At 42.3% G+C, this 20,725-nt stretch overlaps 12 non-coding genes across 12 annotated transcripts; 4 read left to right on the forward strand and 8 right to left on the reverse strand.

The window, feature by feature from the left end:
* Positions 1-4,988: 4,988 nt before the first annotated feature.
* trnal-caa (transfer RNA leucine (anticodon CAA)) lies at positions 4,989-5,099 on the forward strand. Its single transcript has 2 exons — positions 4,989-5,026; positions 5,054-5,099. It is a non-coding gene; the product is annotated as a tRNA-Leu (tRNA).
* Positions 5,100-5,194: 95 nt separating this feature from the next.
* trnaw-cca (transfer RNA tryptophan (anticodon CCA)) lies at positions 5,195-5,266 on the forward strand. Its single transcript has one exon. It is a non-coding gene; the product is annotated as a tRNA-Trp (tRNA).
* A 344-nt stretch (positions 5,267-5,610) lies between these two features.
* On the reverse strand, positions 5,611-5,682 carry trnae-cuc (transfer RNA glutamic acid (anticodon CUC)). Its single transcript has one exon. It is a non-coding gene; the product is annotated as a tRNA-Glu (tRNA).
* A 169-nt stretch (positions 5,683-5,851) lies between these two features.
* Positions 5,852-5,925, forward strand: trnat-ugu (transfer RNA threonine (anticodon UGU)). Its single transcript has one exon. It is a non-coding gene; the product is annotated as a tRNA-Thr (tRNA).
* Positions 5,926-7,260: 1,335 nt separating this feature from the next.
* trnal-uag (transfer RNA leucine (anticodon UAG)) lies at positions 7,261-7,342 on the reverse strand. Its single transcript has one exon. It is a non-coding gene; the product is annotated as a tRNA-Leu (tRNA).
* A 1,268-nt stretch (positions 7,343-8,610) lies between these two features.
* On the reverse strand, positions 8,611-8,682 carry trnaw-cca (transfer RNA tryptophan (anticodon CCA)). Its single transcript has one exon. It is a non-coding gene; the product is annotated as a tRNA-Trp (tRNA).
* Positions 8,683-9,143: 461 nt separating this feature from the next.
* trnap-cgg (transfer RNA proline (anticodon CGG)) lies at positions 9,144-9,215 on the reverse strand. The gene has a single exon. It is a non-coding gene; the product is annotated as a tRNA-Pro (tRNA).
* A 3,342-nt stretch (positions 9,216-12,557) lies between these two features.
* trnak-cuu (transfer RNA lysine (anticodon CUU)) lies at positions 12,558-12,631 on the reverse strand. The gene has a single exon. It is a non-coding gene; the product is annotated as a tRNA-Lys (tRNA).
* Positions 12,632-16,203: 3,572 nt separating this feature from the next.
* Positions 16,204-16,277, reverse strand: trnai-uau (transfer RNA isoleucine (anticodon UAU)). Its single transcript has one exon. It is a non-coding gene; the product is annotated as a tRNA-Ile (tRNA).
* A 703-nt stretch (positions 16,278-16,980) lies between these two features.
* Positions 16,981-17,052, reverse strand: trnae-cuc (transfer RNA glutamic acid (anticodon CUC)). Its single transcript has one exon. It is a non-coding gene; the product is annotated as a tRNA-Glu (tRNA).
* A 424-nt stretch (positions 17,053-17,476) lies between these two features.
* trnas-gcu (transfer RNA serine (anticodon GCU)) lies at positions 17,477-17,558 on the reverse strand. Its single transcript has one exon. It is a non-coding gene; the product is annotated as a tRNA-Ser (tRNA).
* A 2,225-nt stretch (positions 17,559-19,783) lies between these two features.
* On the forward strand, positions 19,784-19,855 carry trnap-agg (transfer RNA proline (anticodon AGG)). The gene has a single exon. It is a non-coding gene; the product is annotated as a tRNA-Pro (tRNA).
* The last annotated feature ends 870 nt before the right edge of the window (positions 19,856-20,725 follow it).

Here is a 20,725-nt window from a genome sequence, read left to right on the forward strand (position 1 = left end):
TCAACTGATTCATCAATTAAATGTTGGTAGAAACTGTTGGTTTGTTTGGCACCTTGACATTTCCGAAATAGCTTTTTATCTCTCATTAATTAAAAAAGATAGTCTTCTAAAGGATAAACCACAGGTACTAAAATCCAGGATTGAACCAGGGACTCTACCAACTGAGCTGTTTCAGCACAGCACACAGTGGAAATGACTTCTCATTGTTGCTTCCATGGCCTGGAAGTTGAACTGGAAGTGGTGAGAGGCGCCAACTCACTGCCTTGAACACCTGTTGACGCTTTGTTTCCTCAGACATGCTTTTAGAAACATGACAGCTAACCCTAAGCTGATCACAGAGAGTCTCTTGAACGGCTCTTTAATATGAACGATGGGAACCAAGTCACACTTTCAGGCCCCCCTTCTTTTTTTATTAGTGCCTCGGGTCCCTCTGTGCCATCAAATAAAATTTTGGGAAGGATAACAAAAGTAAGACACAAAAGGTGAACTGTGATGGCAGGAATCAAGGTGTGAACACAGTCTGGCAACTCTTCAGGGAAATACACAGAACAGTCTGTCTTTTCTGGACATGTTTGGTGTGTAGCACAACACAACTACACAGCTCAGCTATTTGTTGACTGACAAACACAACAGCAAGCTCTAACTCAGACAGCTACAATTATTCCTTTCTGCATAAATGATTTTCTTTGGGGTTGTCCTGCTCAGAAATTCAGTAAAAATTATGATGATTTGCAATTTCAAATAGATTTCTTCAGATCAGCTGCAACAACACAACCCTAATCCCTAATCACTGCAGTTAACAGTCCTCTCATCATATGCTAATGGTCCTCATGAATTTAAGAGGATCGTTGTCTGTTCCTGATGGACTAAATGTGTTCTTCATTACAAACCATTACCAAGACCATTGAAACCGTCCGAACAAAGTAGGCAGGCAGCTGTGGGAGTGGTTTCATTCAGGTAGAAGATAAATTCAGGTAAAAGCCTGAAAGGGAGTCCATTGGAACGATGACACAACTGGAAAGTTGCTGCAAAGACTCTTGAGGAGAAGATCCTAAGTGAGGTAAAAATGAAAGCTTAATGTGACTTAGTCAATTCAATTGCTCTCTTTTTCCACTTTCAGTGTTAACTGACAAAAACAACAGTAAGTCTTGGAGCCATGTTTTCTTCAGATCTAACTCGGATCACTCCAATCAGAGACACTGATGAAGTCTTTGTGCATAAGTGCTTCTCTTTGGGGTTGTCCTGGATGGAATTTGGACAAAAATTAATACATTTCGTCAGATCAGCTGAATTAGTGCATTTGTCACCAACGTTTCCCCAACTGAAGCGCAGACTTGTGTTCTGAGAGCAGTAAGTGCTATTTGTTGGGGTAATGTTGGTGATTCCAGAGGTCAATCACAAGTCAGCAGGTTTTATCAATGATATGGAGGGTGGGGGGTTAAGAAAGTAGTTAGAAAGTCATAAATGTTACCTTAAAGGGCATATTGCAGGTTAAGGACCACATTGAATCAATGTTTAAAAAAAGAATATAGGAAATGTTTTGATAAAGTGTCTCATACTGGTAATATCTGTATATTTGCTGCACACAAACAGGACTGATGGTCTTTTGTCCCTCAGCTGGAAAGTGAAGGAGCTAAAATGTCCACAGCAGAAGTCCTGCGGGATTTTGTCACCAACAGACTCGCCGCCGCCTCCCGGGAGATCTTAGCGGCCGTGGACAGAATGGTAGCCGGATATGAGGAGGAGGCTTCGGGCTTCAGGCAGGAGATCGACCGGCAGAGGAGCCAGCTGGAGCTGCTGCAGCCCCGAGTCCTGATCCACAAAACGGGTCGGTTGTTTTTATGAGTGAGAAAGGCTGAGGACTGTATTTGGCAGATGTAGAATGAAGCAGCTGGAGGAATAACTGTGTTCATATTGTAGCTAATAAAGAGGATTCATTATTGAATTGTTTCCTCCAGATGGTCAGCAGCTGATGGTGAAAAAAGAGGTTCCTACTGAGTTCACCTCCAGTCCGGATCCGGAGGATTCAGAGAGTCCAGTCCTTAAACAGGAACAGGAGGAGGACCAGGTACCAGGACTGGAGGAGACCAGGAACCCTGTGAGGCCGTTTCAGGTGAAGAGTGAGGATGAAGAGATGAATGAACCGGCCAGGAGCTGTGATCCACAGAGTCCTCTTCAACCAGATCCAGATCCAGAGGAAGAGGCCTCAGACTCCTCTGATACTGAAATCAGTGAAGATTATCATGAAACCAGAGTGGCCCAGTCAGATGTGAAAATACATGAAGGTGATGCAAATGTTAGAAAATGTGACAGCAATGAAAAACCCATCAGCTGCTCTGAGTGTGGGGAAACGTTTAAAAAAAAGTGGGATCTGAAGATTCACAGTGTAGTCCACACAGGAGAGAGACTGTTCTGCTGTGATGTTTGTGGGAAAAATTTTTTGCAGAAGGCCAATCTTAGGTTTCACATGGTAGTTCACTCAGAAGAGAGACCCTTCAGCTGTGATATTTGTGGGAAAAGGTTTAAACGAAAGAAAATCCTTAAAGAACACATGGTAGTCCACACAGGAGAGAGACCCTTCAGCTGTGATGTTTGTGGGAAAAGGTTTAAACTACAGAATATCCTTAAAGCACACATGGTAGTCCACACAGAAGAGAAACCCTTCAGCTGTGATGTTTGTGGGAAAAGGTTTAAACGACAGAAAATCCTTAAAGATCACATGGTAGTCCACACAGGAGAGAGACCCTTCAGCTGTGATGTTTGTGGGAAAAGGTTTAAACTACAGAATATCCTTAAAGCACACATGGTAGTCCACACAGAAGAGAGACCCTTCAGCTGTGATATTTGTGGGAAAAGGTTTAAACTACAGCACGCCCTTAAATCACACATGGTAGTCCACACAGAAGAGAAACCCTTCAGCTGTGATATTTGTGGCAAAAAATTTAAACTAAGGCGAAACCTGAAATTTCACATGGAGGTCCATACAGAGTGGAAACCGTTTGGTTGTGACAAATGTTAAGAAGAGAAAGACCAAAGCAGGTGACTGCAGGATCTTTGCTGGTTGACCAAAGGCAAACTGTAACATGTTTGGTAATTTGTTTTTACTTTTGCTTTGTTGTTTTTTGTCCTCACTCATTTGTGTTTGAGTCAGTGACATATATACCAGAAAAAAAGGTTTTGTCAAAGAATTTCAATAAAACGCATAAAAAATGTTGACTTTTGTTCTGCTAATTCATCTTTATAGAAACATGTTTGGTTTTGTTTTTTTTTTTTTTATTTGCAATCAGAAATAATGTGACAATTTGTTGTATTATACCTAAAATATGCTGTGATATGAAAATAATATAACTGAAAATGGATTAAACCTGTAAGTTACTCACTTTATCAGAACTAAACTGTGATCCATTGTAGTTTTGTGAAAATGAGCATTGAGCATTATTTTCTAAATCATCGCTCAAAGTGAGACCTATGCTGTCGGTCTATCAACATATTTTCTACTTATTGTGACATACTTTGCTATAAAGTTCTCCCAATATTTGTCACTCTGTGATGCTGTTTTCTATGTATTCCATGAATGTTTTCAGATTTTATCATTCATAACAGACTCTGGCTGGCAGAAATGAGATCCACAGGTCACAGTAAGGTCACGGGGATGCTCTGGTACCGAAGAGAGCTCATAAAAATATCACTTGAGCAGAAAACAGGAACCAGAGGAATTTCAAAAAAAAAAAAAATCTGCATCAGTGAAACATTCATTCATACGTGAGGACATCAAGTATATTGTGACACCCATGAATATGTGCTCACACTATACAGTTTAATTGTTTCAGTTTTGATGTGTTTAATGTGACAGCAGAGCCTTTTTTCAGTTAATTTTGGATATTTGAAGTCAATCCCTGATTTTCGCAACAAGGGGGCATCACCTCTGTAGTCAGTCGGTTTGACGAGGCTGCTATTCAACTCTCACCATCAGTGCAACACATTGCCTATCTCATAATTTTTCCATTCTTTGGAGAACAAATTTAATCTGTCTACAAACCTGAAGCCAGGGTCTGTTCCATGAACACAACATGCTGATGTTCACACAGTTGTGCTGTCCTTTTCCTCGACTTTGGTTTCACCAGAACCATGAAATATAGTTTGAGAGTTTGTGAGGTTGGATGCTGCACGCTGACTGGTTGTGTGTCCAGGATGCTTCAAGGACATATTTCTATTCTCTCCTCCTATCCTTTGGACGCAGCTTTGAGGAGACACAAAATGTGAGACACGTGGCATTAGTGCAGTGAAGCTAGCAGATGTATGTGGTGGTGTAGCCGAGCGGTCCAAGGTGCTGGATTCTCCAGTGGCCACCGTCACTTTGAGTCACCGAAGTGGAAAAGATCCTTCTTGACGACAGTGTTGTGCTTTGCCTACATCTGAGCTAAAGATACAAATAAAATAATCTAAATCGGCTTTTATTTTGAAATGCTTGTGTGTTGCGACAGCTCCTGTTCTTTCTGTAGCTCAAAGCGTTAAGTAGTTCAAACACAGCAAAACATATTAAATGATAAAAATAAAGATTTGAAGAAGGAATGAAAATAAAAGTGATGAACTGTGGATGGCAGCCTGCTGTTGATCTGACTGAACAGCGATGCAGAAACCTTTAACTTGTTTCTCCGTCTTGTACAGCACACAGTGGAAATGACTTCTCATTGTTGCTTCCATGGCCTGGAAGTGGAACTTCATGAGACTGACACACTGCCTGCTGCACCAACGAGGGCTGGAACCCAGAGAAAGTAAAAGAGTGAGATGGAGGAGAGCTGTCAGTGTTTCAGTATAAACATACAGCCCTGACCACTGTTGCATCCAGGCAGTGCTGACTGCTGGCGAGAATTCTACCACTGAACCACCAATGCTGACCGCACAGCCAAACCCACCTCCAATATGATGGCAATGCAGAGTCACACTTGTCACATGGAAGTAATTCAAATTCAAACGACCATCTGTCTGTCAGGATGGCCGAGTGGTCTAAGGCGCCAGACTCAAGGTAAACTCCTTCCTTCACTGAAGGGCATTCTGGTCTCTGAATGGAGACGTGGGTTCGAATCCCACTCCTGACAAAGAAAGCATTTTGCAAAATTTGTGATCCAAACTCTTCCAAAGTGGATGAAAAATGTGATGAAAAAAAGGTTGTCACAGTTTTGCAAGTCTGTGCGACTCTGTGGCGCAATGGTAGCGCGTCTGACTCCAGATCAGAAGGTTGCGTGTTCAACTCACGTCAGGGTCAAATCATCTGTTTGCACCTTTTGGTAAACCCTCACATACTCTGTGGTGCAGCAGGAAGTGTTTTTCTGATGATCCATTTCATTTCTTCACATCACAGACAATTTTAGAATTCCAGGAGGACTATTGGACTATCATTCACAAGACATTAGAGAACTTCATTCACAGTTTGTTTTTCCACAGAGGAAGTGAAGTCACACACCACATGATGTTTCTCTTTCCTGCTCCTCGTTAATATAGTGGACAGTATCTCTGCCTGTCACACAGAAGACTTCAAACCTTCAAACTACTGATGCACCGATATGAAAATTTTCCCCGATACCGTTATCAATATCTGTTAAAAATATTTTCCCTGACCGGGAATCGAACCCGGGCCGCGACGGTGAGAGCGCCGAATCCTAGCCACTAGACCATCAGGGAGTGTGCGGACACTAAATGTTGTAGTGTGTGAGATTTTTGATGACTGAGAAGTTCTCCCCCTCAGAACATTTTAATTTTGTGTGTAGCAGAAGGAAATTTGGTGACCACTTTTCACAGGTAACAAAAATTGTTAAGAATCATAACTCTGCATATACATGTACTTCCGAGTGGTGCTGTGGCTTAGCTGGTCAAAGCACCTGTCTTGTAAACAGGAGATCCTGGGTTCAAATCCCAGCAGTGCCTTGCGCCTAATGTTAGATGTTATAGATATAACAGACATCAACATGTAGAAATGTTGCTCTGCCATCCTTGGAAAATGGAAACATCCTGCATTTGTCCACGCTACACGTGTGAAGAAATGCAAATTTTGAGCCTCTGTGCCATCTAATCAGGCAGTCTTTGCGTATTGTGGACTCACTTTGATGGGCAAATATGTACCGACGAGGATGGGATTCCAACTCACGCGTGCAGAGCACAATGGATTAGCAGTCCATCGCCTTAATCACTCGGCCACCTCGTCCTGTTAATGTTTACCTGAACATGTGGTCTGAAGACGGTCTGGTCTTTAGCCTGAGCAGTGTTTCTGCTTTGAGTGGCCTTTTTTTTTGATGACTGTCTACCACTGATCTACATCTTCTTTGGACCTTTACCTCACCACAGAGGCTCTGAGCTGCTGCAGCAGGTGAAAAGAGAAACCATCTGATTCGAATCTGCGCGGGGAAACCCCAAAGGATTTCTAGTCCATCGCCTTAACCACTCGGCCACAACAACCATGCACAGCAACGCTCCTGTGACTCAACATTTTCCAGCCTGGATAGTTTTCTACTCAAAGGACAGGGCACCTTCTTGTTGTGAGGAAGCACAGCTTTCAACCTTTGTGGAAGTGACACACAATTGTGAGGAGCACAAGCGTTGACTGACACAGACGTGGTTTTAGAAAAAAAACTGCAGAGAAACTGGCAGCACTGATGCTTCACTGCTTAAAGTGTCTGTCTTATAAACAGGACATCCTGCATTCAAACCCCAGCAGTGCTTCGCTCTCAGTGGAGTTTGCAGTGCATTTGCAGTGATATTTTTTTTTCACTGCAATTGCAGTGCATTTGCAGTGAACTTTTGCACTGCTTTTGCCATGGCAGACGATCTGTGATGTCAGATGATCTATGATGTCAGAAGGTCTGTGATGTCAGAAGGTCTGTGATGTCAGATGATTAAAAAGTTATTTATACTGAATTGAACCCTTAATTCTGATTCATTTGACTTTGTCTGTTGTTTCTGCATCGTTGTTCAGTCAGACCAACAGCAGGCTGCCATCCACAGTTCATCACTTTGATTTTCATTCCTTCTTCAAATCTTTATTTTTATCATTTGATATGTTTTGCTGGGTTTCAACTTTTAGCTACAGAACAAGAACAAGAACAAGAGCAGTCGCACCGCTAATAAAACCAAATTTAGATTATTTTATTTGTATGTCGGTCCCCATTTCAGTAACTCAAAGTGATGGTAGCCACTGGTGGAACACTATATTCATAAGAGCTTTAGATTTAAACACTTCAAGATTATACTGCAGAGTGCAAAGCTTGGCAGTGGTGGGATTCGAACCCACGCCTCTGAAGAGACTGGAGCCTAAATCCAGCGCCTTGGACCGCTCGGCCACACTACCACATGAGTATGGCAGAAAGATGTCCTTGAAACGTCCTGGACACGCAAACAATCAGCGTGTAGCATCCAACCGCTCAAACTCTCAAGTCCAGCTTCTTTGTATCTTGGTGTATAGTGATGGGATGGTTCTATATTCCCACAGAACATCCCTGGGAACCCGGACACACACCTTCTCCAAATCAAATCTTCCATGTGTCGGCTAAAGTTCCAGTGAATAAGACAAAGCACTTCCCTGGGTGGGCTTGAACCACCATCCTTTCAGTGAACAGCTGCTTTAGTGAACACGCTGACCGATTAACCCAAAGAGACATGTTGTTGCAGCGTGCAACCACCCCAGATGGGACTTGAACCCACAAGTCAGTATTAGGTTCAAGTCCCATCTGGGGTGGTGTTAGAATAAATGTACATAAAGTGATTATCACAGTACTGCTCAACTTTTACTGACCCTGCAAGAACGCAGAAACTTGTGTTTTTACTAGCAGGAGCAGAGGTCATACCTCCGAAGAAGCAACGACCTTCGAAGAAGATTTATGAAGAAAGGGAGGATGTCGAAGCGAGATTACTTCGTTCATAAACTAACCCTCAATGTGTTTGAGTTTCTTGTGACTGATAACTTGAATATAAATCATATAACAAGCAACTATTCATTCACTACTTGCAGCTGTGTATTCTCACCTTTAGAGCTGCAAGATTTTGTAACTAGGGACCACCCTAAGGAAATAAAAAGGGGGAGAACAGAAGAGATACTCCAGAGCGGGTAGAGAGTGTCACTGAGCACATCTCTGTCTGTTCTCCTTGCAAGTAAAATGAGCACTGTTGTCCTTTGTCTTTCTTCCCTGTGTGTTTAATAATGTTCTAGGTGGGTTAAACCTGACATAATACCATCCAGGACAACCACAAAGAGAAGCGCTTGTACAAAAGGAAGTCATCTGTGTTTCTAATTGAAATGATCAGTATTGTATCCTTTTGGCACCATCAGCCTGAGATCTACAGCACTCATTGGATCGGTTTGCAGCTGAGCTACATGACAGCCTGCAGCCACAAAGGCAGCTCGTCAACTTGGAGAGCAGCAGCGTTGATCTTACAGGGATTTGAAGTCGTCATCTTGTGCCTTCAGATGTGCAGTCAGAGATGCTAGGAGAGTCCAATTGTCCTCCTGAAATTCTGAATTTGTCTGTGATGTGAAGAAATGAAATGGATCATCAGAAAAACACTTCCTGCTGCACCACAGAGTATGTGAGCGTTTACCAAAAGTGCAAACAGATGATCTGACCCTGACGTGAGTCAAACACGCAACCTTCTGATCTGGAGTCAGACACGCTACCATTGCGCCACAGAGTCACACAAAGGATTAACAGTTTAACTCACAACCAGTTTGTGCGAGGCCCCAGGTTCAATCCCCATCTTCAGCATTGATAATGAAGCACAGGAAGTACAGGAAGTAGGAGCCTCTTTCTCAGAGCACACACAGAAAAAATAAGATTTTCTATTCCAACAACATACGTGATGTCCTCGTGAATGAATGAATGTTTCACTGATGCAGATTTTTAAGAACAACATCAACAACTCATAACTCCACAACGAGACTGTGTGACGTCACTGGAGATCAAAGGCATTTCCTGTCTTTCATTGATCTCCAACGCGACACAGATGCATATGTCTTAAGCTTAAGCAAGTTTAGCAATTTAAAAATGAATAAGTCTAGACTAATCCAGTCACTAGCACTGTTGTTATGTTCTAATATGTCTGTGACTCCACCTTAAACATTATTGTATGATAAATGTGCTATGCAACATGACAACGGGCTCGTCCGGGATTTGAACCCGGGACCTCTCGCACCCGAAGCGAGAATCATACCCCTAGACCAACGAGCCATTGACAGCAGGATATTTATGGCATTTAAAATGTAGTCAAACGTTTTCTGAGCATTGATCATACACTACAACATTTAGTATCCTTCCTAACCTATTCTCGCTTCGGGTGCAAGAGGTCCCGGGTTCACTACACACTCCCTGATGGTCTAGTGGCTAGGATTAGCTGCTCTCACTGCCGGAGCCTGCGTTCGATTCCCGACCAGGGAAAATAGTTTTAACAGATATTGATCATCATAGCATCAGTAGTTTGAAGGGATGTGTGAGTCTGAAGAGCTGCTGTCTGTCTGCTGAATGTGCCTCTTCCCTGTAACGCTGAACAGGGTAACAATATTAAGCTCAGCTGCATATTCTTGAGTGAGTACCTGAGTGAGGTGCAAGCTCAGGTTTTTCTGACCTACATTTCCAATATTCTCCCTCCTCTTTCAACCACACCATGAAATATTGTGAGGTTGGATGCGTCACGCTGACTGGTTGTGTGTCCAAAAGGCTGTCAAACACATCTTTCTTCCATTTTCTCCTCCAAACATTTGTACACAGTTTTACACAGGGTCGAGTCCTGCCAACAACGGTTAAAACATAATCTTGATGAAAATATGCTTCCCACTATACCACCACTGCATGTGGCTGGATCAGCTCTCACTGCTGCAGCCCGGGTTTGATTTTCGGTCAGGGTAAAATGGCTTTAGTTCATGAGAAATACAGGTCATTGACAAAACTCCCTAGCTAAAGCTGATAAAGCTGCTAATGCTACCAGACCATGCAGGGGATGTAGCTCAGTGGGAGAGCGTGTGTTTTGCATGTATGAGGTCCTGGGTTCAATCTGCAGCACTGCTAATGAAGCACAGGAAGTACTTATCTTGTCTAACACTCTGATCTCTCAGTTATCCACTCAGCATAGTCATCCTACCAAAAATTAAATGAATTACCAAAAATTTGCTGTCTCTGTGGCGCAATCGGTCAGCAGGTTCGGCTGCTAACTGAAAGGATGGTGGTTGGAAGGTTGGATGTTCTGTAAAAATCTGCATCACATTCATTCTGCCTAATCTTTATTTTCATCATTTCATATGTTTTGTTGCGTTTCAACTCCTTATCACTTTGAGCTACAGAAAGAACAAGAGCAGTCACGCCAAAAAAGCATTTCAAAATAAAAGCCATTTTCGATTATTTTATTTGTATCTTGAGCTCAGATGTAGCAAAGCGCAACAATGCTGTCAATAAGGATCTTTCAACGTGTTTCATTGATCATTCAGTATGGACCTAAAGTCAGAAGTTCACAAATTGAACACGGGCCTCTGGCATGGGAGGTGAGAATTCTACCACTGAACCACCAATGCTGACTGCAAAGACAAACCCACCTCCAATATGATGGCAATGCAGAGTAGAGCATAGTCAATTCAGACGTCCTCGTCAACAGCGTTTGCTAATTTATTCCATTAAGTCAAGTCAAAATTGATTATAACAGAAATGCTCTTAATGCCAGGTTATCTGTGCATGCAGTGAATGTTCAGTATTTAAATATTAATTACAGTATTGTGCGATGTACCATGCAAGTGAAGAGACTGTCGTCATGTAATGCTGCCATTTTGATTCACGGAATGACAGAATTTTCAGATGAAACAGTAGCAATGACTCCTTTGGCGTTACCCTGCTGGGCAGTGGGAGGATGGAGCACATCTGGAGGGTCCAGAGTGGCTACAAGACCTGCCAGCTTTTGCCTTCTACACCAGGACAGGGGAGCTCACAAGAAGAGGAGGTCTACTGATGTGCCAGGAGCTCTACATCACTGGAGTCTTTTCAACTCCACAGGTTTGTGTCTGTGAAACATGTTCGTTCATGTGTTGTGTAATCCAAGAGAATTCTTATCAGAATTGGCAAGCCAGGAGAGACATTCTCTGATGGATGCAGATTCCGCCCACTGTGAGCCCCCCAGCCCCAGAATGCTGGAGAAACAGGACATGGTAGAAAGGAGGACCGCCCTCTACCAACAGTGGCAAACAGCTGTCTGAGTGAAAAACCTCCACTGGAGGCGTGGGTTCAAATCCCACTAAATCTAAATCTGTCAAAAGGTCATTTCCCATCTGTGTTCTTTGATCTTACACTATGATCTGTTGGACCATGTTTCCTTCCTTGACAGTAAGAACTAAGGAAAGCTGCTCTGACTTGAACAGGTTCATTTCAGTGTTGTGTAACTCTTTATAAATGTTGATAAATGAGGTGTGGAACATCCTGAATCCTCATGTGCATGAATTTGCATGCAAACAACTTTATGTTGAGGAGTTTGGTCTCTGGTTATCTACTTCTTTGTTATATGTTCATTTCAGAATACATTTTCAGTGCGACAGGAGGTTTTAAGGGCAGATTCTCTCTGAGGGGACTGATGTGCAATCATGTGCATGGTTGTTGTGGCCGAGTGGTTAAGGTGATGGACTAGAAATCCATTGGGGTTTCCCTGTGCAAGTTCAAGTCCTGCCAACCATGGTTAGTTGCTTTCATGGACCAAGTAATGGAAAAACATCACAGACTGTTTGTCTGTGATATTTCTCATTTCAGCCCACCTGGTGTTGGTATCGTCTTTCACTGTGATCTCTAAATTTTGTTCACAGGGAGACCAAAAATGCCTGAATCAGCTGATTAGTTTTCATTGACAAGAAACAAACTAGCAGTGGTGGGATTCGAACCCGGACCTCGGAAGGGACTGGAGTCTTAATCCAGCGCCTTGGACCGCTCGGCCACACTACCACTGCATGACCGTCTAAATTCATGCTGGATGTTCACCACCGACTTCTCCAGTCTAACAGTGAAGGTTTCAAATCCAGTTCAGTCCAAATAGTTCCAGTTTTGATGTTGCTTCTGTCGGCAGAACTCAAAGGTATCTGGCAGGACCATGATTGTCTTTGGAGCTTCATTAACAGAGTGCACTCTACTGTGGAGGTCATGAGAAAAAGTGGGAGGAGTCTTTGATCTCTTTGATCTCTGTGATATCATTAGAACTTTTGTGACATCACAGAATCAGCATCTCCTTTGATGGTTACTGATGGAACAGGAAAAGGTCAGATCCTGATATAATCTTGTGAATCCACAAGTATGCCTTTCTTTGTTTGTGTACCAACAGTCTGAGCTCTGGTTCTGACTTTGTTTTGATGAACCTCATTATTTATACAGCACATTCAGATCATTAGCTGTGGATTGGACTTGGTATTTGCTTTCTGGGGCTTTGCTTGGTTTCATAGGTGCAGCACACAGCTGAAACATTTCCTGTTCAGGATGGAATATGGCACCTCACTCAGTGCTTGTCCAGGCAGGAAAAGTTTGTTATATCTATCGTATCTAACATTATGAACAAGGCACTGCTGGGATTTGAACCCAGGATCTCCTGTTTAAGAGACAGGCACTTTGACCAGCTAAGCCACAGTACCACTCTGAAGTACATGTATAAGCAGAGGATCTGGTGATGGAAGTGTAATGTGTATACTGCAGCTGAGGTTGATGGTAAAGTGGTTTGTTTTAATGTAGGACTCTGCATCTACCTGAACCTGTTTGACTGCAGATGTGCATTTTTAATTGGACCCCAGGAAGAGTAGCTGCTGCCTCAGTGACAGCTAACGGGGATCCTAACAAGTGATAAACAATAAACAGACATTTCCAATTGTCACCAAAATGTATTATTTAATTAAATGTTCCTAAACTTCTATTAAAGGCAGCATTATTGCAGCAGGCAGCACTCTACTGTGGAGGTCATGAGAAAAAAATGGGAGGAGTCTTTGATCTCTGTGATGTCATTAGAACCTTTGTGACATCACAGAATCAGCATCTCCTTTGATGGTTACTGATGGAACAGGAAAAGGTCAGATCCTGATATAATCTTGTGAATCCACAAGTATGCCTTTCTTTGTTTGTGTACCAACATCCTGAGCTCTGGTTCTGACTTTGTTTTGATGAACCTCATTATTTACACACAGCACATTCAGGACATTAATGTGACAGTTTATTGCATGCGAACTAAAATCCTTTGTTATTTGTCTCAGTGGACTTGGCTCATCATATTTTGCTGACTAACTGGTGTTGGAGTTGTGTAGAAAAAACAGAAATATCTGACAACAGCTTTGAAAGCAGATACAGTCGGTCCAGATAAACTTTGATTTAACCTTAAACAGGTTTCAAGGATCTTTAGAGAGCGTTCAAGAAGGAACTAAAGTCAGACATTTATTCTACCTAGGACAGCAGGCTGCAACATGGACAGGCAGGATTCGAACCCACTACAAAGATCTGACATTCAAAAACACCCACACACAAAGTAATCATTAACGCCCTGAGTCATCATCAGCAAACACCAGCTGCTGTTCTCACCCAGGTGGCTGCTACATGGGTTAACAAATCCATTCCATCCTTTCTTTATGGACTACAAAGGTCTGACATTCAAAAACACCCACACACAAAGTAATCATTAACACCCTGCATGGAGTCATCATCAGGTCTACCATTTGAGCTAATTCCCCTGAAGGTCACAAGTTTAACCCATGTAGCAGCCACCTGGGTTTGCTGATGATGACTCCATGCTTCATTTCTTGGTGTGTGGGTGTTTTGTTCTGAATGTCGGATCTTTGTTGTCAATAAAGACAGCATTAACAAAGATGAGAATGAAAAGGAACATTTCCTCCAGTCTGTCACACCCCACCTGTCATGTCTCTATTCCCCACCAGTGGGGTGGAGCCCACACTTTAAGAACGGCGGCCCTATAAGCATCCAACAGCATCACTGAGTCACTGAGCACAGTGACAACTGTACATTTAGTGTGACTGAGTGTTATTTTCCCATTTGTGTTTTCTTCCTCTACGATACAGACACAAACATGGTTTCAGACACAGACTGCAGAGAAACTGGCAGTACTGACGCTTAGCTGCTTAAAGTGTCTGTCTTGTAAACAGGTCATCCTGCATTCAAACCCCAGCAGAGCTTCACTCTCAGTGGAGTTCCTGCTCATCACTGAAACAAACTGATGAAGTTTAGTTCAACAAACTGCAAAGGGCAGTCAAGACATTGATAAACGTTGCACTCGCTGAATCTTGATGAATTTTATTTTGCTTCATACAAAAGTTGCTGTGGATATTATCTGTCAGACAGATCCAGCACCTCAGGAGGTCAATCTCACTCCTTCTGTGATTTTATTTATTCGAGCATTGAATACTGGATTTTTTTGACCAGCCAGAGTTGTCTTTCTGAAGCGCTAACTGACTGATAACTGGCCAGACCGAAAAAGAGTGCAGGAGCCACATTTTGGCAGGACAGGATAAAAAGCTGGTGTATTTACATTTATTCTTCACACACACACACCCTAAGAATTCAAACATTAAGACAATATTCATAAATGAATTATTCCTACTACTGCAATAATTATCTAGAAAAAGACACAATTATTTTGGCACTTGGATTTTGTAAATTCAATATTGACAAATGTTGACCGTGTTTCTTGGGACTATTCTTCTATTCAGCTCTTCAATTTAATTTCTTTGTTATACAAAAATCAGAGTTATTACTTATTTGTACAATTATTATCGTTGATATTATTATTATTATTATTATTATTATTATTAACAAAAAGGAGAAAAATCCTCTAATATGGCAGTGCATGGATTTATGAATGAAGGCATTTATTTCATCACTTGCCCTATGACCTTTGTTGGACTTCCTTTCCTCTCTCCAAATTTCCTTGGAATATGCACATACACACACACACATAAAACTATTTTTTCTCTTTTGAATCAATAGTACATGTATAAGCAATCCACACTGAGAAACAAAGGACATACATGGATTGCTTAACAGCTACATTTTGTTGTCACAGATTCCACACTGGGGTTAAAATCAGTGACAAACTACTTTGCAATTTTGTATTTCTTATTTACTTTAGGTGAGGAGAGTCTGAGCTGACTTGATCAACTGCAGTGTATTCTGTTTGCTTAATTGATTTCTGCAAATGATTACTAGAAAAGAAAAGAGACCTTTACAGGAATATATATATATATATTTTGGTCTCTGAATGATTAACAAACTCAAGTCAAAATATGAGGAAACATATTTTCTCAGCTTCAAATAACCCTTTTTTTCAGCCATTAAATGCAGACCAATTGAGGCTGACAATAATGTTCAGGTGTTTGGGGATACAGACGACGCAGCCTATGGCAATGTGATCTGATTTCAATCCTGGGTTTCAGCAGCTGTTGTGGGTCCTTTTGTTCGCTTACCCAAATGAGCTATTTCAGCACAGCACACAGTGGAAATGACTTCTCATTATTTCTTCCATGACCTGGAAGTGGAACTAAAGGTGTGTCCCTATCACCGGCCTTGATAATGATAACTGAGCAGCAGTGAGTGCTCTCCTCCTCTTAGATGAGTCCTAACAACAGCACTCAGCTGTGTCATATTTTAAGGCTGTGCAGATTACAGAGATTCTCAAACATGCTGCATCTCTCCCCAAATGGGAAACTTGGTCCATGAAAAAAAACTAACTGTTGTTGGCAGGATTTGAACCTGCACGGGGATTTCTAGTCCATCGCCTTAACCACTCGGCCACAACACCCACACACAGGAAAGCTCCCGTGACTCAACATTTTCCAGCCTGGATAGTTTCCTCCTCAACTGTTACCAAACTGTTACCTTAACAGGTGAAGGTTCATTCTGATGGAATGAACTGTTTCTACACAAGCTGCATGAATGTGACACAGAGCTCATGTTTAAAGTATTTTTCTTCAGTACTCTTATTGTGTATGGAGCTCTGACTGTTGACATAAGTGCAGGTGACCTAAATTCAGCAGCATCATCAATGTCCTCATCTCATCCAAAAGGCTTCATCAGACAGATCAGTGTTGCAGGAGCTCAGAAGCTATTTGGTTAGCTAATGCTGCCAGACCATGCAGGGGATGTAGCTCAGTGGTAGAACATGCACTTCCCATGTGTAAGTGTCTATCTACAACATCTTACATTTTGAATGAGGCCCTGCTGGGATTTGAACCAAGGATCTCCTGTTTATAAGGCAGGCGCTTTGACCAGCTAAGCCACAGCACCACTCTGAAGTACATGTATATACAGAGGATCTGGTAATGGAAGTATACTGCAGCTGAGGTTGATGGTAAAGTGGTTTGTTTTAATGTTGGACTCTGCATCTACCTGAACCTGTTTGACTGCAGATGTGCATTTTCATTTGGACCCCAGGAAGAGTAGCTGCTGCCTCAGTGACAGCTAACGGGGATCCTAACAAGTGATAAACTATAAACAGCCGTTTCTAATCGTCATCAAAATGTATTCTTTAATTAAATGTTCCAGAGCTCAGGCTGTTGGTACACAAACAAAGAAAGGCATACTTGTGGTACTCCGGTTCTGATGGTGTGGTGTTTTGTTGAACCTCATTATGAATTAACCTTCAACAGGCTTTTAGAGATTTAGAGACATTTAGAGATCATTCAAGATTGACCTAAAGTCTGACATCTTGGATAATTTTGCTGAGAACAGCAGGCTGCAACAGGGACAGACTAATGTGAGCTCAACAAGGTGACGAGGAGGGGATTCAAACCTATGTGTGCAGAGCAGGGTATGGATTAGCAGTCCATCATCTTAACCACTTGGCCAGAGTGGCTGTTGTTAAATCGAATGCTCAGAGTTCAGGGATAGATTCAAAGTTCGTTGAAACTTCTACCTGGAAAACCACCAGGTACATGATAACATTTTTATGTTATGGGGTCAATCACCTGCATTTTTCAATAAGAAGGCTTTCCCTGACCAGGAATCGAACCCGGGCCGCGGCAGTGAGAGTGCCGAATCCTAGCCACTAGACCATCAGGGACTTAATTTCCCTCAAAGGCGAGCATTTCAAATTTGAGCGGGTTTTTAACCTGACGCAGCTGTAGCTGGACAGAATAGTTTAATTTTTACTTTTGATGAACCTCATTATTTACACACAGCACATTCAGGACATTAATGTGACAGTTCATTTTATGCTAAAGAAAATCCTTTGTTATTTGTCACAGTGGACTTGGCTCATCTAATTTTGCTGACTAACTGGTATTGGAGTTTTAAGCTCCTTATTTTGGCCTTCTCTTGTTGCCGTATCTTCAGAGAGATAAAGTCTTGTGGATAAAAACTGAAAATGTTTTTGAAAGCAGAAGCAGTTTTTTCAGGTGACCTTTGAATTAACCTTGAACAGTTTTCAAAAACATTTAGAGATCATTCATGATGGACCTGCAGTCAGACACTTTGGATAATTCTACTGACGAGGATGGGATTCGAACCCACGCGTGCAGAGCACAATGGATTAGCAGTCCATCAACTTAACCACTCGGCCACCTCGTCATGCTTGTCAGCACCTGAAGATGTGGTCTGAACACGGTCTGGTCTTTAGCCTGAGCAGGAGTTGTGCCTTCATTGGCCATTTGTTTTGATGAACATCTACCAGTGATCTCTTTGGACCTTTACCTAACCACAGAGGCTCTGAGCTACTGCAGCAGGTGAAAAGAGAAACTGTCTGATGAAGCCTCCTCTCTGCTCACAGTTGGTTTGTGAGCCTCCTTTTTGAGTGGTGGTTGAATGTTATTTTAGTTTTTATTTTAGAATGCACATCCGGTGCCAGTAGATGCATCGGTCAACCTGTCAACCTGTCTATCAGACCCAGTACCAACTAGCCTCTTTAAAGAGAGTTTTTAATTTAATTGAGCCGTTCATTCTAAATAATACCTCGAGACCAACAACCCCTCAAGGAACACACACTGAGGAAGGGGGGAGCAGCTCAGCGGTAGAGCATATGACTGCAGCTCCAAAGGTCCCCCAATCAGATTTGTTTCTCTCTGGTGTAAAACATTTTAAAACTGAAACAGTGAAAGGATTTTCTATAAAGTATTCCACGTAGGAGTTCAAACGAACTTTGAGTCTCTCCCTGAACTCTGAGTTGACTTACTCTGAGTATCTGGTTCCAGAACAGCTGATCTTAGTTCGTTCAATCAACTCTGATTATGTTCAGCTTGAGTTGCACACGTGCACAACCTCTATCAAGGCCATCATCTATGGAGTCCTGTCACCACGACAACCGAGAAAAAAAAAGATCCAGTTATTTCAACCCAGTGGAGTCGGAGGTCTTAATGCAGGCCCATGGAGAGGATGAGCAAATGTTTCGCCGAAAATGTAACACCGCTGAAATCCTTTCACTGTTTCACTGAAGTCCACAGCAGTCTGCTCAGTTTTTTAGTATTGTGACATCATCAGGTGATGGATCAAAGGCAGCACCTCTTCAGACTCACACTTCACTTCAAACCTTTGAGGAAGTGGGACACAATTCTGAGGAGCACAAAAGTTCACTGAGAGACAGACTCAGAGTTTCTGAGTTTCTGAGTTTCTCTGCAGTTTGTCTCTGAAACCACGTCTGTGTCGGTGAACACTTGTATGTTTCAGGAGGGGGAGGGGGGTTTGGCCATGCGGAATTTGTTTGGGCATGTCAATAGGTTTTTCACAGATTTGAGTTTAAATGGAGGAACCAGACACCTGAAACACCTCCTGTGTGGAGAAACTGTCAGGGTTTGGATGAAAGATACACTGTTTGGTTCTGAGCTGTTCATTAATAATCAATGAATGATCAATAATCTTCTCAGCTGCTCTGAATGGTGACAGTGAGGCAGCCTTTGTGTTTACATCTGAATCAAATTTGATTTTGGAAATTCTTCAAAGCAGCTTCAAAGGAGGAGTTTCATTCTGTGAGTATTGTTACATCATCAGGTGATGTATCAAAGGCAGCAGCTCTTCAGACTCACACATCACTTCAAACCTTTGAGGAAGGTCATCCTGCATTCAAACCCCAGCAGAGCTTCACTCTCAGTGGAGTTCCTGCTCATCACTGAAACAAACCATCACTTCCTGTATTACAGCTTTTACCTGCAGTATCTGGATAAGAGGAACAGTAATTTAGTGGTTGGTGCTGTGTTTAGCAGAAGGAAATTTGGTGACTGACAGGTTTTCACGGAAGACAAACTTTGGTAAGAGTCATAACAGCGTGTGACATGTTCTCTCCTCTTTTCCTTTAGACTCCATACAGGCTGTTAACGATGACTTTTTTTGTGTGTTTTTTGTTCTAAATGTGTGTTCAGCATCAGTGCTGCCAGTTTCTCTGCAGTTTGTCTCTGAAACCACGTCTGTGTCGGTGAACACTTGTGCTCTTCATAGTTGTGTGTCACTTTCTCAAAGGTTTGATGTCGGTATGCACAATGTATCAGCTGATGCTGGTAATTCTGTAACACATCAGCATCAGTCCGATGAGTAAAACGGCCAATATCAACAACCGATGTTTATTTCTGTGTAGTTACCGTTTGTGTGTATGTTTCAGGAGGGGGAGGGGGATTTGGCCATGCGGAGTTTGTTTGGGCATGTCATTTGGCATGGCATTTCACAGATTTGAGCTTAAATGGAGCAGACTTGAGCTCCCTGCACTCTTGTTATGTTCTAATATGTCTCTGACTCCACCTTAAACATTACGGTCTTCCTGTATGATAAATGTGCTATGCAACATGATGATTGCCAAACAAACACAACATGGCTCGTTGGTCTAGGGGTATGATTCTCGCTTAGGGTGCGAGAGGTCCCGGGTTCAAATCCCGGACGAGCCCATCTGTTGACTTGCAGTCATTAGCGCTGTGATCTGTTACACTATGGAGCTGTGTGAGGTTAGTTGCAGTATCTTGGCAACAGCGATGGTAATTTTGTGGAATCCTCACTGACAGATCATCTGGGAAATGACTGTACGAGCCAATGAAGCTGAACAGAGAGGCGATCCCTGATCATCACCTCACATAAGAAGCATGTCACATGTTTTTCCAACACGTTCTCACTCTCTATTGTAGAGGAAGGAAACACAAATGGGAAAAAAAAAAACACTCAGTCACACTCATGGAGCCTAAATCAAATGAACATCAGATTGAGACAGGAAACCTCAAAAGTTTGGAGGAGAGAAGAGTATGTGACCATGACTGTCCTGTGAGCTTCATTCACAATATGACATGTCCTCTACCACTGAGCTACATCCTCTTTGGACCTTTACTGAACCACAGAGGCTCTGAGCTACTGCAGCAGGTGAAAAGAGGAACTGTTTCATGAAGCCTCCTCTCTGCTCAGGGGTGGATCACTGTCTTGGGTGGAGTGGAGTTACTGTTACTTGTAGTCACTATCCCACAAAGTCAGAAGACTTCCACCGATTATAATATAATGTATATTATTATATTATAATATATATTAAATAATTGCAGAGAGAGAGATGACCTGGCAGTGGTGGGATTTGAACCCACGCCAAGAGACTGGAGCCTGAATACAGCACACCTGTGTCACCTGTGAGAAAGCTCAAAGCTGTGTCCAAAGGTTTGAAGGAGTTCATGGCAAAAAGATGTCTTTGAAGCCATTTGGACACACAAGCAGTCAGCGTGCAGCATTCAACCTCACAATATTTCATGGTGTGGTTGAAAGAGGAGGCAGAATATTGGAAA

This window comes from Echeneis naucrates, chromosome 2, assembly GCF_900963305.1.
Source record: "Echeneis naucrates chromosome 2, fEcheNa1.1, whole genome shotgun sequence".
Classification (NCBI taxonomy): domain Eukaryota; kingdom Metazoa; phylum Chordata; class Actinopteri; order Carangiformes; family Echeneidae; genus Echeneis; species Echeneis naucrates.